Raw genomic sequence first — 14,105 nt, forward strand, 5'->3', positions numbered from 1 at the left:
GACCGAGGCCGCATGTGTCGGGACCCTCCCCCTCCGACGCGCCCCTGCCAGGGGTTCTCTCCGGGCGGTGATCTGCCCGCCACGGCCGCTGCCATCTCGGTGTCTCGTTCTCCTGGGTCCGGAGGCCGAAGGCAAGGCGGGTACCCCGGCAGCTGAGGGTACCTGAGGCCGAGGCTTCACGCGGCCTGGACTGAGGGATCGTTCGGAGCTTTGATGAGAGCTGGTTCTCCTCGGTTGTCCCAGCCCGGCTGCCCTTGGTGCTCCCCACCGTGCCCTTCTTGCCTCACCCCAACCCCGGGAACTGAGAACCCCCCGGAAAGGTCTCCCTGCCGGGGGACAAGGTAGAAAGCAACTGGTGTCTCCGCGATGACTCGGGTAGCCCGCGTCTCTGGAGTCTTGGCCTTTACTCCCCCTCGGTCTTCTAGCGAATCCCCTTCTTGGATTCGTAGGGAACCCTAGGCCTGTTCTGCCATCAGTCTGTCTTCCTGTGATGCCTGGAGAGTATCCTCTCTTCTGATAGTGGGTCGCTTCCTAGAAAAGACGACTCTGCAGAGAGTGGGACCCTTCCTGTCACCTCTCTTGGCCTAAATGCTCCATTGCGCGTCTGACCAGTAGCTAAAGCCTGGGATTTTAGTACTGAAATACTGCCGATCACAGTAGATTGTTCTCTTATCCCTATCTTCCGGTCCTCTTTCCATCTCTCTTGCTCCACCTGAGGTGCTTTGGACTCTAGGCTGTCAAGATTTAATTGTAAGGGATCACACTTTCCTCTGTCAAGAGTCCTGTGAGCAGTAGGACGCCTTTTTTCTTCCTGTGTGAGTGTAGACTAATTTTACTTGTTCTTGTATTTTTTCCAAAGGTTTGTTGGCAGTGCAGGGGGCGGGTGTCCTTGTTGCTGTCAGGAGTAGGGCCATGGGAAGATGCACAGGCATTCAGATATGAAGTGTTTGCTGGGAAACCAGGAAGTGGCTTTTGAGATCACTTTTTAATATGCCCAGGATGGAAGAAAAAAAATCATCTTGGACCAGGTAACAGAGGTTTGAACCTTTTTGGGTTCCCTTGCCTATGCTTGGCTAGTTACTTGTAGCAATGTGCTGTATTGTGTGTTCAGAATAATTCACATTGTTTGTGTGGTCTTGGTAGAAATAGAGATGTTCTAGTTTCTATGAGAATCTACTTGCCAGATTCAAAATTATTCTCTTCCTAGTCTTTAGGATCACGTCGATAGTAATTTAGTAAATATTGTAGACTTTTTTTTTTTTTTTGTGGTGGAATAGAGACAGGCTAGATAAAAATCTTCTAGAAAACCTTTCTTTTTTGGGGGGCGGGTTTAAGGGTTTTTTGTTTTGTTTTGTTTTTTGCCAGTGATTGGTAATAGCTGACTAATCACATGATTGATATATTAGGATATTAAAAGGTAAAAATAAGTGATAGGAAAACATAGCCTTGATGGCTTTTGCATCTTTGCTGAAGCTATAGTGTATAGTGTAATCTTTTTGATGTTGTTTTTCGAGAAGGGTTCCTCTTCTGTGTAGGTCTGGCTATCCTAGAACTTGCTCTTTGACCATGCTGCTGGCCTCAGAGATTCTCCTGCCTTTTCCTTCTGAGTGCTGGGATTAAATGCTTGCACTATCACTGCTCCTCTCTTCCACATTGTAAATCTTACACCTGTGTAACTCCTTGCTGAGATCTTCTCAGAGATCCTGACTGCTTGCATGTGAGAGTGTTGGGATCAGCAAGTGCTTTGACAGGTAGTCATGATGTTGTAGATCAGGTGGGGTCCAAGTGCTAGGTAAGGGTCTGACTAAAAGACCCTTTGGGGATAGAAGAAGGAAGATAGAGGGCCCAAATTTTAGTTTGTGTCTTTTTTCTGAGACTGTCTCTGGAAGTCACTATGTATGTAAACCAGGGTGTCCTCACAGAACCTGTCTGCTTTTACCTGCTTTAATCCCAAATGCTGGGATTAAAGGTATGTGCCACCATGCTTGGCCTCCAACTTTAGTTTCTTGAATCTTCCCTTGGTCCTAAGTGCTCATTGGCCTGTGAGTAAGTTGCTTGGAGTGTGTATCTCAAAGGGCTGTAGTGATAGGAGACCTTGTTGTGGCTGGAGTTGAGAACTTATCTCTGAGTGAGGAGGGGAGTGTTTCCCTAGATGCAATGTGTCAGTGACTATCCACAAAAACAACTAGGTATATGTTCTAGGGGCTAGCTTTGCAGAATCTCTTTGTAGAATCAGCCTGGAGCACTGTCCTCCATTTCTTGCTGAGGGGTGCCCGGCCATTTGCATTGTCTCTGTGATTGTTCAGGGCCCAGGTAAGAGCCGCATGTTGGTGCAGGGATCTCTGCTCTTGCTCTGATCTGCCCAGTTATGAGCTCCACCACTTGGTAATTGACACATATTTAGGATGTTCATGGAAAAAATACAAAACGGGGACAGAGTTGAAGAGTCAACACTAAAATTAACCCTCTTTAGAGAGAAGTGACAGAGAATGGTGTCATGTAATGCTTACCTTTATGAGTATGCAATTATGGCTAACAAATTTAGCTATTGGCTTAAAAAAATCAGTGCCAGGCAGCTGACCTAAAGTCCACAGTCTCTGAGGTTAGGAACATCTGACTGACCAGCTCCTTGACCAAGGAAGTCTCAGGAAGATAGCCATCCTTGGTCTGTGTTCAAGCCTCAGCAGCAGCAACCACTGACCTGCCAAGTCTGTACTTCAGGAAGGCCCCTCTCTCCAAAAGACAGCTAACGGACTTCGAGAACTGTGGAGGCCTCACGCACCTCAGTGTGTTTGCTCAGCTCAACATGTTGACAGTCTCTGAACTATACTGTACATCTGTTTGTCTTATGAATAAAGGTGAAGGGTATGACTTACTCTTACGCAAAAATCATAGTGAGTTCCCATTTGGCCAGTAACAGGGTTCTTAGTCCTGTGGTGCCCTTGCTGTTTGAAGAAAGTCTGGGCCATGTCTTCCTGAGAGATCAGCTCCTCATATATGTTCCATGTCTTGCCCCCTTTCCTAGAGAAGAGTCCTTCTTTTCTGAATTTTGTTTTCAACTCTTGAGCCTATGATTCAGGAGTTGCCTCTAAGTCCCCATTTTCTCAAGAAGTCCTGTGCTCCAGTCCTGAAGGCCAGCTGTGGAATGGCCTAATGGGAACATTAGTGACTGAGAAAATCACAGGTGGCTTGAGATATGTCTGTGGGGAATGTGAGTGTGACCTTATGGTTAACATATTTCACTTTTAAAGACAGTGGAAAGACAGACAGAACAGTCTCATAGCTAAATAGTGAAATGGTGGTTCAAGATGGGACCTGCCAAAGGCAGCTTTGTAGCCCTGGTTACAGAGCAGTGGGAGGACAGAGAAGGCTTGGTGAAGGAGGACTCAACCACTGCTGGGCTCTGGAACAGATGTCAAGAGCTGCTGTCTTCCTCTCACTCTTCCAGAAGCAGACACCATGGCCATCATTTCCTACTTGGAATCACTTGCCTCTGCTGGCCGGCAAGTTCCTTGCAGCAAAGGGACTGGGACTGGTGGACAGTCCTGGAAGAGTTCTCTCCAGACCCAGGTTCAGCTCTGGAAGGGCTGCAGTGGCCTACATGAGTTGTTCTGGAAGGATTTCTTCAGGAATTTGTGCAGGGTGGATTGTATGAACTTTTTCAGCTGTCTACACCCCTACTTAATTTGCTAAGGAGAGATGTACACCCCTAATTAATTTTCGGGGTACCCTGACAGTGTGTTTTGTTCTTCCCAGTAGCCCCATAAAGGGAGGTGAGATGAAGCCAGTCTCCATTTCTGACAGCATAATGCTGTGGCTAGGAGAGGACAAGATGCTTTTGTTTCTTAGTGATTTCATGTAAGGTGACTAGCCCAGAGTTAGGTACTTCGAGTTAAGTGACAGCACTTATGACATGGAATAGTATCAGGTTATGGTTGAGAAATGAAGACATGACCTTGGACAAAGCATGAAGCAGGGGTAAGCTGGTGTGAAGAGGGAGGGATGCAGTGTGGCAGTGTGCTCTCATGCTGGCCTTGCTGATGCCCTGGCTCAGAGTACCCTTTGCAGCCAACTTATGTCATTGTCAGGGTGTAGAAGGGTGTCATGAGCTGATGGCATTGCTTGAGTAGGGTAGGCTTGACCTGCTAGTCTTAGGTGATCAGAGCTGGGTGAGAGTTCCTGTTAGCATTGCAGGGGCTCTGTCTTTGTGTCAGTGGATGTGGAACTTTGCCTGTGTCTTGCTTTCTGCTGAAAGGTGATAGCTCTTTTGACACTAACTTAAAATGCCAGTGATCCTGTCAGAAAGGATACAGGAGTTGAGTGTGTTAGCTCTGCTGGGTCCTCCACATTGGTATCCCTGTTCTTTGCTGGGATCAGCATTCAGGAGAACAGCAGAGTGGCAGTTCTGACTTGGGAATCAGGTTTTGTTTGATGTTTTGTCTCCCTGAGGAAGGTAGACTTTGTCCTCAGTGAGTTTTTAGATGGTCTCAAAGCTGGGAGTTTGGTCTTGAGGCCTGGAGAGCTGTCCCAACACTAGCCTAGAGGAGAGGACTTTTGTCCTGGACATAGATCTAAAAGGGCCTTTATCCCAGCACTCAGGAGGCAGAGGCAGGGGAATTCCAGGACAGCCTGGTCTACAGAGTGAGTTCCCGGAAATCAGGGCTATATAGAGAGACCCTGTTCTGGGTCAAAGGGAGTATGTATTATCCCTTGATCAATGATGTTGCTGGTTGTGGCAGACAGACACCTCAAGGTGCCAGGATCAGAGTTGATGACCCGGCATCCTACTCCTGCAGTCCTCAGTACCTCTTGACCCCAAACTGGCCCCAGATTGAGTGTGCTGGGGGGCCTTCTGCTTCTCATGACAGACTCCTTCTGAAGCTGCTCCTGGGGGCCACTCCTTTTCATTTCCTGGGAGTGTACTGTCCTGAGCCTGGCTCTGTAATTGGTTGTGAGAATGGGCCGCTGCGGTTGAGGTTCATTAAGCAGTAAGCAGGCGGTGTGTTCTCTGGTGGCCTGGCCAAGTCTGCACTCCTTTCATTCTCAGGGCACAAATGTCCCCTCGTGTAGGATCTTAGGAAGTGGGGCTCATTTCCTGAGTGAGGTAAACCTGTGCTACGCCTAAGCTTCCTTCCAGTCTCAGGTCTGGAAGCCCATGCAGTTACACATCTTCATGAGCCACTGAGAGGTGGCTGAGTAAGTTGACTAGCCATTTCTCTGTAGTGCTTATAGTACTTGGGGTGGTAGGCAGACTTGAGTGCACCCAGTTTCTGCCCTTGGGAATGTGCAGTCTGCCAAGGGGGCCAGAATGGTGTGCTGTGTGTGGATGTCTAAAAGTGTGTGTATGTGTGTACATGCCTATGTGCCTGATGGTGGAAAATTGCAAGTGATGATGGCACATCTGTGAAGATCAGAGGACAGTTTTGAGGAGTCAGTTTTCTCCCTTCATGTTTGTGTGGTTCCAGGGGATGCTAGGCTTGTGCTATAGTGCTTCTACTTACTGAACCATCTTGCCAATCAAAGAATTCTTTTAAAAAGGTGTGTGTGTGTGTGTGTGTGTGTGTGTGTGTGTGTGTGTAAGTTTTTTTGAGACAGGGTTTCTCACTCTATGTAGCCCTGGCTATTCTGGAACTCTCAGAGATCCATCTGCCTCTGCCTCTGCCTCTGTCTTCTGAGTGCTGAAATTAACCACTAATCACCTGGCTAGACTTTTTTTATTAACAAATTATTTTCTTTCTTTCTTTCTTTCTTTTTTTTTTGGTTCTTTTTTTCGGAGCTGGGGACCGAACCCAGGGCCTTGCGCTTCCTAGGTAAGCGCTCTACCACTGAGCTAAATCCCCAGCCCCGTCAAATTATTTTCTTAAAAGATGACTTTATATGGATTAGTGTTTTGCCTGCGTATGTGTATGTTCATCATACATGTGCTTATAGAGGGTTGTGAGCTACCATGTGGGTTCTGGGAACTGAACTCAGGTCCTGTGTAAGGAGAGCCTTGGAACCATCTCTCTAGTCCAAGTTTGAATTCTTTTTTGTTTTGTTTCTGAGGTAGGGTCTCTGTGTAGTCCTGGAACTCGTTCTGTAGACCAGGCTGGCCTCCAGCTCACAGTGATCTGCCTGCCTCTGCCTCTGCCTCTGCCTCTGCCTCCTGCCTCCTGCCTCCTGCCTCCTGCCTCCTGCCTCCTGCCTCCGAGTGTTCACATTAAGTGTGTGTGCCACCATCATCTGACCCAAGCTAGAATTCTCAAGAGCATGAAATGGCTCTCTGGAATACTCTGTCTTCTGGAAGTTCAGAATTCAGTGCTTTATAGCAGGTGCATGCGGTTAGCTCTTGGTTTGTTTCTACTATGAGGGGAACAGACTTGGAAGGAATAATCAGGTTGGTCAGTCACTGAGCAGTCTATCTCATGTACATTTCAATTCAAGCTCTTGGAGCGAGCTGGAGAGCTTGGATATGGCTAAGGGTCATACTGCATTTTCTTTTTTTACTTTGGCATCTTGCTTTTCTCCCTGGGCTAGCCTAGAGCTCCTGCCTCAGCCTTCCGTTTGATAAGTGAGCCCTCCATCTGAAATGGTGTGATAGTGTGTGGATGTAAAGGAAGGGCAGGAATTCTGGGAGAAAGCCCTACTGCTCTTAGGGTTGTCTTGGATTGTGTGGTGGCCATCTAGTTCCCTAATCTTCCATGGTTCTCTATGGATTGTTGAAGAGAGCATCACTTCAGGTGAGGTGATGTGCCCTCTGGGGATGCAGGCTTGCCAGGCAGCTCTGGTTCCAGCTTCTGAGTTGCTGGAGTTTCAGCAGTTTCCTAGATCCAGCTACTGGAGCCACAGGGAAGCCCAGGGCCATCAAAGTTCTGGCAGGCCTTGGTGAAGCATGCCTTTAATCCCAGTACTTGAGAGGTAGGGGTAGGCCAATCTCTTAGTTCCAAACCATCTTTGTCTACATAGTGAATTTCGGGCCAGCCAGGGTTACACTCAAACTTAGTCTCAAAATAAATACATTTAAAAAAAATGATTTCCCTTGAGCTCAGAGGTAGGCGTGATGTCTTGTGTTGGCAGAAGCAGTTAACAAGCCAGTGCCACTAGTGGCTTCCATGCACTAAGAGCATTTGCTTGCTCTTTTAGCCTGAAGGTGGGCACTTGTCTTCAACTAAGGGGCCAGGAAAGACTAAGCAATCTGTGGGTCTCAAACCAGAGCTGGGTGACCCTGAAGCAAGTGGGCCTTCAGTGAGAGCTGAACTTTATTTCAAAGGCTCCCACCATAAAGCTCTGAAGTGTTTAGTTTGCATTTCTGTTCACTTCCCTATTCATGCAACTTTTCCCCTTTTACTTGAAAAAAAATTAAGAGAAATTTCTTTTTACGTGTCAGAGTGGTGTATGCCACATTGGTGCAGGTGCTTGAGAAGGCCAGAAGAGGTTATCAGACGCCCTGGAGTTGGAGCTGCAAGGTAGTGTGAGCTGTGCTGGAGCAGGACTTGAGTCCTGGGAACTTCTTTCTGGCTTTTATCCCTTTCATTTACTTTAACTCTGGCTCCAAACTGTTCTAGATGCAAGAACCCGTTTTTGTTGTAGCTTTCCAGTCTTTGTTCTTTTGGTGTGCTTTTAAGTGTAGCTGGGTTTTCCATTGTTTGTTTTTAAAGTTCTCAAGTTTGGGTGTGGCTCTTGTTTTCAGAGGGAGTCTTAGGTGAGAAAGCTGGTCTCACCTGTATTTGACACCTGGGAATCACCTTTGGTACTCCCTTTGGTGGGAAACCCCATTTATCCCCATAGCCTCCCCCCTTTTTTGATAAATTTCTTTGTAAAGTCCATATGGCTTGTGTAACATCTTTTAAAACCTTGCCAAGGTCATAGCACGTTTCCATTGTTGACTTTTGTATGTATGTATGTATGTGTGTGTATGTATGTATGTGTGTGTGTATGTATGTATGTATGTATGTATGTATGTATGTATGTATGTATAAGATCTCACTGTAGCTCTGGTTGTCATGGAACTCATTATGTAGACCAGGCTAGCCTCTTCATTTATATTGCTTAGATTAAGGCATAGGCCAGTATGCAAACTGCGCTTGTGCGCTTGCTCGAGCTCTCGCGCTCTCTCTCTCTCTCTCTCTCTCTCTCTCTCTCTCTCTCTCTCTCTCTGTCACACACACACACAAGAGGAGTTACGTGTTGTTGTGACTTATCTGACATGGGTGCTGGTCCCTAACTCAGAACACTAAAAGAGCAGCAAGTGTTCCTAACCACTGAGCCAATCTCTGTTCCCACTTGTTGGTGAGTTTTGGCTAGCCTTGACTCTCTAAGCTCAATTGATCCTCCTCAGCCTTCTAACTACCTGTAAGTAGTGGCCTTCATCACACACACACACACCCTACCTTTGATTAAGGGCCTTGGTTTTTGCCTTTCCATTTGCTTGTAAGCTCCTCCCAGTGCCTACTGGCTAGTGGAAAAGGACTAGTTATAGGCTCCTCCCAGTGCCTACTGGCTAGTGGAAAAGGATTAGTTTGGAGTTGCCTTTCAGCCTTCATCTGAGCAGGTAGATCAGGTGCTAGCAGCCTTCAGTGCTTCATGTGCTTCAGTGGTTGATAAGTTGCTGAGAGAGTGCTGTAGATAGTGATGGTACCACAGTCTCCTTTCCCTTCCATGTGGTCAGTCACTGTACTCTCTGGGTAGACATGTGCTGAGTCTTGCTTGAGGGACAAAGATGTAGCCATTCCAATCTGAGCTGGACCAGCGACAACAAAACAAGTCATTGAGGGACTCTGTATATATCTGACACAGTCCCTTTGACTGGGGCTGGAGTTTTGTTTCTTGAATGGCTTCATCCTTCATTAAGTCCTGGCCTGGCTCAGGTTGTGGTAGCCAAATCTTTCCTTGGGGTGACCTCTAGTTACTATGGTAATGGGTCGGCTTGCCTACTTTTCTTTCTTCTTTCTTCCTTCAAGCTTGCTTTCTTGCTTCCGTCCTTCCTTCTTTCTTTCTTTTTTTAAAGAGAAGGTTCTCTGTGTAGCCCTGGCAGTCTTAGAACTCACTCTGTAGCCCAGACAGCCCTTCAACTCATATCCTCCTGCCTCTGTTTCCTGAGCCTTGAGATTAAAGGCATGCACCACCATGCCCAACATTTTCTTTTTAATTAAAAAAAAAAATCTTACTGGGTGTGCAGGGGGCAGGTATACCATGATATTTGTGTGGAGGTTAGAGAACAGTTTTGTGGGATTGGTCCTCTTCTATTTGTATGTTGGTTTTAGGGGATCAAACTTAGGTAATCAGGCTAGCAAACAGGTGACTAAGGCTTGCCTGTGTTTAGGGCTAGGCCTCCTGGAATGAATCTATGTAGGGTGAATGCTTTACTTGTATGGTGTCTGTTGTGGGGCCTGCAGGACTGATGTGCTGTTGTTAGATGGGAAGGTAGCCTTTGGCTTATTAGTTCTTACCATTTCCTCCAGCGTTCACTTGGCTGGGTTCTGGCTGAGCCATCCTTACATCCTTGGCTAACCCAATCTGCTGCTTTACCTTGGGGTGGGGTGAGGTCCCCTCAGCACAACACTTTGATTGCTTTACCCCAAAATCTGATGTGATAATCACCACCAATTAGCTGGGCCCAGAACTGGGTCTGGAGAGCTGCCCTATAGGGCCAGTGAGATCTGATGATAGAAAGTCCAGAGTAAGTGTTGAGTGATTTGCAGGAAGAGATCCCTAAGTGCTACTTGTTAGGGTTTCATTTCAAGCTCTGGATTTGCCTACTATCACCCCCTGGTGCTGAGCTGTTAGCCTCTCCTGGTGCAGGTGTGGTAAGTTGCACTTTTGTCCCTCATTGTGGGTGAGTCTTCCTTGGTTCTTATAGTAATCTCCTCTTATGCTTGAGAGACTGTCTCTGCTCAGACCTACTGTTCACACAAGCAAGGGTCCCAGGCCAGAGCCCACGCTTGTGTAGAGTGAGAGGCTACAGATTTGGGACTAGGAAGTCTGGTTTGGCCTGACTGTCTTGACTGTTTTCTCTTATCTATCCCATCCCTCTAGTTAACCTGGGGAACCAAAAACTGGTCTCTGTGTTTCTGGGATGCTGCTTCCTTTCGGTTGACCAATTGACAGGCCCAAGGGTTGCTTGTTGAATGACCACTGTCTTTTCCTGTACTCTGGATGCACTGGGCAGCATGACAGCCAGTGGCTCTCTGCTTTTCCTAGTGGTTGGCAGCCAGGGGTTAGCTGGTACCATCAAGGTTTGTGAATGGACGTTGCTGTTACTAGTTTTAAAGGAACTGAGTTCCATACTGACAGTAGGATATGGCCACTAAGAAGAAATCTGGAGCTGACTTCCCAGGACACAAGTGCACAAGTATCCCCTGTTTAGGCTGCCAAGCTCTTGCTTTGCCAGGCTGCCCTTTCCCTCCTACCAAAGCTGAGTCATCATTGAGTTTGGGGCTAATGTTCCAGTGGGAGAAAGGGAGAGAACTTTTTTTATGTTGCCCTCAGTGTCATGTATGTATATATGTGTATGTGTGCATGTGTGTGCTTGAGCATGTGCAAACTTTTTCCATATTGTGGCAAAGACAACAGCTCTCCAGGCCAGACCAAGCAATTGTGAATAGGAGGGATGTGATATAAATGCCTGTGCCCATAGGAAATTTCCAGAAGTTTCCAAAACAAGCAGGATCTACCGTACAGATAGAAACAGTAGGTGCCCCAGGGTAATCATGAAATTGGAGACATTAGAGCCAACAGGTTGTCCTTCCTGATCTTGGTCAGGATTAGGGGACCACACCATGGTGCATTTGGCTGATTATGCTTACATGGGGTGCTTTTGTGGAAGGTTGGAACTCAATACTGTACCAGTTCTTCCAGAGGCTAGGGACATGTCCAGGCTCCTGTCTTGGATGTGGTTTCAATCCTAGGGGATATGGAATGCAAAGTTGGCATTGTCTGCTTTGTAGAGTGAGCTATCTGTGGGCACTGGAGGGCCTACTGTGTTGGTCACCCAGAATGCCTTCCTGGGTTCCTACATTGTCTCCCGTGTCCATCATGATGAAGCCTTACAGTGAGCCTTGACCCTTGTCTTCTTACTATGTTGGTCTTCCCTTTCTGTGTGTATCTCTTCCAGGGTACCCATTGTCTCCTGTTTTGGCTTTACCAGCCAGATGTTTTGGCTCCATTTTGGCTTTACCAGCATCATTTATATACTCATCTGACTGACTTCAAAGCTGTCCTTGTGCTGTTGGGCCCCGACAGTCCAGCACTATTCCTGGACACCCATGTTCACGCAGCCCAGTCTTGAACAGGTTCCTCTTCACCTCAGCCTTGGATGTGCTGGGCTGTGTTCTTTGGTGTTGTGTTCTACATTCTGGGCTACTTGCAATTATCCTGGGCTCCCATATTCCGGGAGGCTGAAACTCAGGGCTTCTAGAGTAGCAAGTTGTGTGTGTCTGCATCTCCTCTTATCTTATCTCAGAGCCAGTTGCTACAATCAGAGATTGAGATGTTTACCTGATGGAACCTGCTGCTGACTGCCAAGGAACCTCACTCAGCTCCTTGGGTGGCACACAGGGAAGACACTATTTCTCTTATAACCTGGCCTTGCTGTTTGCCTTCTGCCTTGGGTAAGCTTAGGTTCAGAGATTTTCTTCTCAGGAGGATGCAGACACCACTGACTCTGGAGGCTGTTGAGATTAGGATTCAGTGGTCTTAGTCTTAGTAGCTAACATGTAAATAACACACAAGTGACAAGGCAGTGGTTCATCTAGCTCCCCTGCCATCCTGGATTTCCTGAAGGAACATCTCTCCAGTCCAGTCCAGTCTGGCCAATCTTAGGGTTTTGTTTTCCTGGTCAGTAACTAGTGCAGGGAAGCACTATGACCCAACAGGCACTTGTGCAAGTTGTAGCACTTTGTTGGTGGGATTGGGGTCAATAATGGGAAAGACTTAAGATGCTTGCTGCTGAGTCAGGACAGAATTATAAGAGTACTTTGGATCCCAGGTTCTGACTTGAGCAGCCTCTTACTGTCCTTGGCTAGTGGTTAGCACCTGAGCTCTTGCTCTGTTCCCTATCACTGCACTCTTTTGCTTTTCTCCCTCTTTTACTTTCTCCTGTGCTTTGGGTTGAGAGTTCTCAGCAGAGCAGCACAGTGTGCAAGTTGCTTTTGGCAATTGGATCCATCTTGTGCTCCTTCAACCTCTGACAGGCCTGCTATTTCCCTCCTCAGTTCCTGTTGAGGGAAGGAATGGTGGTTGGCCTCTTGTCTTGCTAGTGTGGAGTGAACCTGTTCATCCTGTGACCAAGTCACAGGTAGGTATGTGTTCTTTCTTCTGAGCACAGTAGTGTCTAAGCTGAGGGTTGGGTTTGGGGTGGAAATTAAGTTTTCACGAGGCCTGGGCATACGTATATTTGGCAGTGTGGGTGTTGAAGTAGCAGAACCTGGCAGACCCTTTGGACCCACTACCTTGGTTCTTCCTGCAGTTTGACTGACCTGTGTATGTCACTCACTCTCACTGAGTGTCGAGGTTGTGCATGTTTTTGGGCAGGACCTGACATGTTGAACCTCTTGGGCCTTGAGTGCATGAGTACACATGTTCTGAGTCATCTCACTTACCTTCTAGTGACCTTGGAATGTCTTAATGTTTCCAAGCTTGGGTGCCTATTGTGATATGGGGCTAGTATCATCCTGTGGGGTCCTAGATGTTGTGGTAAGATTAAAAAAGGGCTCCTGCGCCTCTCCTCTCCACACTGGGCCCCAACTGGCATTAGTTCTGGCACTGTAGGGCCGTATAGAGTTAACCTTAATTTATCTCAGCAGTGGCTGGCTTCAGTGTGGCACTACATTAGTGTTAGCCTAGCTATCTTCTAGCCCCAGTGGTCTCTCTGCTCCCATTGCTAGGAACTCTCTGGTTCCAGCCACCCACCAGGTAAAATCAAGATTTACATGTTAAACATTCAGTCCACAATACATCCACAGAATAAATTCACTGCCAATTAATAAAGATAGAAACCACCCACCTAGACAAGATACAATTGACCTAGACCACCTGAATTGTTACCATCTTCCTCTGTCGTTTCCATCTTGAATCCTCTCCTTCCTAGACTTTTCCCCGCCTACCCTTCCTTCTAATCCAGTGATAGGCTATGCCTTATCCTGGGCTTACCTTGCTGCATAATGACATTATCCTACTCTAGGTGTGATGGTGGTAGCAGTGCCTGGCTTCTGTTTAAGTCATCGTGCTCATGAGAGATCTGTTGCCTTTCCCTCTCCATGAGGAAGGGGGTTAAGGCCTCTTTTCTAGAGATCAGATAGCCAGAAGAGTCCAAGGTAGGACCCCCAACTCTACGTGTGCCAAGTAGACTTTCAGGATGGATTTCTGTTCCCAAATCCCCCACATGCTTCCTGAAACTCTTGGTTTTAAACAGGACCTTGGGGTGTAGATCATGCTTGGCCTGGAACTTATATTCACTCCTGTCTCGGCCTGAGTGCCTAGGTGGGGGGAGGGGGAGCTTTAGAAGATACCACAGCTAGGTCCTTGCTAAGAAGTCTTTTAAGGGACAGGAGAGAAATGGCCATGAAGACAGTGTCAGTTCCCACAATGTGCTCACTTGTGTTAGGCGGGCCACTTTACAGGTGTAAGACACTGAGGCCTAGTGAAGCTCTGCAGCTGACCACTTCCCAGTGTGGGGCTGTGAGCCTGACCTGTCCACCCTCAGAGCCTTAGTTCAACAGGTACATCTGTTCACCCAGAAAGGTACCCAGGATACCAGTGTGCTGAGCTGGATAGATACTTCTGTGGCCTTGAGCTACCTAGGCTTGTGTGATGCAGAGGATCTGCTGTTCCTTTTAGCCAAATATGGTCTTTGTGATATCCAGGAGCTCCTGAGCCAGTCAGTGGGGTCTCATGATGAGAATTTACTCTTTAAGTATGGGTTGATGGTGGGGCTTGATGGCAGCTGAAATCCTCTGAAGCTGTACCCTATCCTGATAAAGGAAGACAGATGGGAAGAAGGAAACATTTAATATGCAATATTGGGGGTTCAGCCTAGGTTGAATCTCTTTAGCTGTGCACTTTGAGCAAATGACATCAGATATGTTTGCATCACCACAGGTCTTTGCAAACGGGAAGGGCAAGCCTGT

The 14,105-nt window shown here is 47.3% G+C and overlaps 1 protein-coding gene across 4 annotated transcripts in view; it reads left to right on the top strand.

Moving 5' to 3' along the window:
• The window catches only part of Med26 (mediator complex subunit 26), a 51,028-nt gene that overhangs the window by 364 nt on the left and 36,559 nt on the right, over window positions 1-14,105 (top strand). Inside the window, exon 1 of one of the 4 annotated variants that reach the window (XM_039094478.2) lies at window positions 1-14,105. This exon is cut by the window's right edge and continues 28,532 nt beyond it. The gene's annotated coding sequence lies outside the window, so the exon portion shown is untranslated. 4 annotated transcript variants of the gene reach the window in all.

This window comes from Rattus norvegicus, chromosome 16 (genome assembly GCF_036323735.1).
Source record: "Rattus norvegicus strain BN/NHsdMcwi chromosome 16, GRCr8, whole genome shotgun sequence".
Taxonomy (NCBI): Eukaryota; Metazoa; Chordata; class Mammalia; order Rodentia; family Muridae; genus Rattus; species Rattus norvegicus.